The following is a 3,374-nucleotide window of genomic DNA, read 5'->3' as shown; positions in this document are numbered from 1 at the left end:
CTGTGGGATGCCCTTTAAGACCGACTTTGGGAAAGGAACCAACTGGAATGACATAAGGAAGAGGGAAGTTACTTGGCAGGCTGAATGGAGGCTCTGGTACTTTTGATTGGAGTGATTTGTAGTAAGAAAAGCCAAAACCAGCTCATCTTGTTCACGAGTGCTCCCACTGACACAAGCGGCCATCAGCACGCGCTTCGGTTCTGAACCCGTGCAATCCTTTTCCGATGAAGTCCTGACAAGCCAGGGCAGATTGCAGTCCGTGAGATACTCATGGTGCGACAGATTTTACCCGTAGGTGGATCCTCATTTTAGATAGCATGAAGCAGAGCCAGTGAGCTGATTCACTGCTGTACTCCACATCTTCACCAGAATAACACCACTGAATCATCAGCAAAGTTGAAATAACAAATGATAAGACGGGACCATTGTGTTTGAGTTTGCAGCATGCATATGGAAATGACTAGCTCCTTCCTGCAGGACAATTACACTGTGTGGATACTTTCCGTGTGCTGTTTCCCAAATGTATCACAAAGGTGACAATAGTTTATATGTGTCAAAAAAAAAACCCCACCAATTACAACTGAAGGCACCTGCTGGTGGGAACTACCTCAGCATATCTAATGTGATTTTGCTTTTTTGTTCAGCAGAAAAAGGAGCACGATGAGAACTTCAAGAGCTTCTGAAAAGACTCCATTTTATTTTTTATTTTATTTCTGCACACCAGCTAAAGCACAGGAACTGGTAAGTTAAGAAGCCCAGTCCTGCTTTCTGTTCTATTTATGAGAAGACTTGCTGAACAATTGAAAAGCACTGCGTAATTGTGACTTTTTGCAAGTAATGCTCTGGAAAAGCAACTAAAGGCAAGAAGCAAGCTTGCAATTAGTAGTTCTAATTATAAAGTGTATACAGAAAACAATGTAGCATCATAAGTAAAGGCCAAGTTCAAATGATGCAATAGGAATAGCAGAACATCATGTAACAGTGGGCAAAGCAGCCAGCGAGAGGAATCCTTCTAAAAAAAGAGGAGAGAAATAATAGCAGGGCACTGCATTTTATGCAATATATATAGTAATCCTTTCTCAGTGCCACCTGGTGCTTGTGCTTCTGTTGCGGCCCACAGTCATCCCTGGGTGACATGCACAGCCACCGAGTAAGGCCCAGCAATGAGTGATTAATGCAGACTGTGGGGAGTGGGGGGGCAGCTCCCCTATGTCATTTCTTAATCCAGGGACCACTTTGTGCCTCACTCTCATTTCCATCGTTGAAAGCAACTATCAAATACCTGCAAGTCTGTATTTCCTACAAGCAAGCCACATTTCTGTCACATACAGGTCAACAGGTGTTTGAAGAAAGGAAAATGATGCGGGGGTCTTTGCTAAATAGCCTGTGGTGTGTACAGGTACGTGTGCCCCCTAAACTCCACCAGCCCCTGACAGCACTTCACACACCACACAGGAACTGCAAACCTCCAGCATTACAGGGTGGCTCTCCTCTGCAGCAGCTGTGCAAGAGCAGCACAGGGCTACGTGCTGCACTAAAGAACTGCTCTCAAAATTAAGTCCTGGGTGCAACCAGAGAAGGTGAAGAGACATAATACCTTAGGGAAATGGTTTTATTTATTCTGCCTGGATGCATATATGGCAATCACCCATGCAGCATGATCCACAGTACTGAAAACCATTTCATTATGTTCTATAAGTAAGAGCCTGATGTGGTTCAATTGGATCAATTATGCAACTCTTCTAAGTGGTGTAGTCAAGGGTAAAAGCAGGCAAAGGGCACTCCCTTTGTACCCGCTTCTGCTCTAGGCACTTCTAATATTTACCTGCTCCTCATATACCACAGACAGACGAAGCTGCCCACTTCTATTTACCACTCTATCACTGACTCCAATTTGGTCAAGAGCTTTTCCTATGCACCGATGACACAATGAAATAGAAAATGGAAGTCAAGACAACTGCTATGTGTTTGTCTCTTGTGCAAGATCTAAGTGTGGCTGTAATTTTGAGCAAAGCATCGGTTTTAAACAATGTTTAAACTGACACTATTATTATGCAATATAATTAATTATAGCTAGAAGGGCACTTGAGGTTATTTGGCGCTACCTTTGTCCATTTCATAATTATACCAAGAGAATGACTAAGCTGTGCCTAGGCTAATTGTATCCATTTGGTTTTATCCCTCCCCTCTGCCATCCTAAGTCACTTGCATTTTGATCTGGAAGTTTTTTTGGAGGAGTTTGGATGTGTTTGTGCCAAACACAATGGAGCCCAGGCTGGCAAGGCAGCCTCAGGTAATACTGCAATAGAAGGACTAACAATAGCAATAATAATTACAGCAGCTAGACAAAGTGATAAGTACAAAACAAATGTCACTTTTTTCAGTCCCTGTTATGGTTACCTACAGAAGATTTATCCTTATCTGCCCCTGCTCTGTGCATTCTAGGATGTGTTTGTGTAGCCAGGAGATAAAGCTTCGTGGCATGACGTGATGTCCTGCAGATGTCCTAGGAGCTCTGCAGACACCTCCAGAGAGCAGCTGAGGAGCAGCAGCAGACGGCTGCAGCAGCACGCAGTGCCAGCCCCACTGCCCAATGTGCCATGGGGGTTCAGCATTCAAGGGATGCACAGTGCAGCTCAGAAGCCCAGGCCAATGGCGCTGGGTGCCACAGCATAGACACAGCACTGCACAACCTCTGTGCCCCAGGACTTGCAGTTTGCTGCTGGTGTTAAGGCCACGGTGAGGATGGCAACTCACCCGGCCTCTGGAGCCAGGCTGGCTGCCTGACAGCCCAGCCACAAGTGCTGTGCCATATTTGAGCTCAGCAGCTGCCCCGAGCTGGCAGGCTGTGCGCCAGCCAGACGAGCTGCCCAGAGGTAGAGGTGAGTAAGCCATCTCTTCTGAATGTTTCTTGGCAATGTCTGGATTAAAACCAACCAACCAAAACAAAAATAAAAATAATAATAAAATAAAAAACAACAACAGATTTCCCCAGAAAGGAATCAGGGTAAGAAATGGTCTTACCTTAAGAAAAGGCTCACTGTTGCTTTCCAAAAGGGAGCTCACAAGCAGGAAGGAGACCGACATTTCACATGGTCACAGGACAAGGAGGAACGTTAGTAAGAAAATCTTTACTCAGAGGATGGTGAGGCATTGGCACAGGCTGCCCAGAGAAGCTGCAGATGTCCCATCACTGGAGGCACGAGGGCCAGGTTGGATGGGGCTCTGGGCAGCCTGAGATGGTGGGTGGCAGCTCTGCCCATGCCAAGTGGATCGGAACTGGATGATCTTTAAAGGTCCCTCTGACCAAAGTCATCCTATGATTCTGTGAATGGCTACAATGAAAGGCTATGGTCTTCAGCTGGCAGCTGGAT

General features: G+C 45.8%; 1 long non-coding RNA gene across 1 annotated transcript; it reads left to right on the top strand.

The window, feature by feature from the left end:
• Nucleotides 1-2,551, top strand: LOC136046559 (uncharacterized). Its single transcript, XR_010621994.1, has 3 exons — nucleotides 1-489; nucleotides 645-741; nucleotides 2,446-2,551. It is a non-coding gene; the product is annotated as an uncharacterized LOC136046559 (long non-coding RNA).
• The last annotated feature ends 823 nt before the right edge of the window (nucleotides 2,552-3,374 follow it).

The sequence above is a fragment of the Cyrtonyx montezumae genome, unplaced genomic scaffold, assembly GCF_038088225.1.
Source record: "Cyrtonyx montezumae isolate F1298 unplaced genomic scaffold, pur_monq_1.0 scaffold_17, whole genome shotgun sequence".
Taxonomy (NCBI): domain Eukaryota; kingdom Metazoa; phylum Chordata; class Aves; order Galliformes; family Odontophoridae; genus Cyrtonyx; species Cyrtonyx montezumae.
This window is presented reverse-complemented; position numbering and strand designations above follow the sequence as displayed.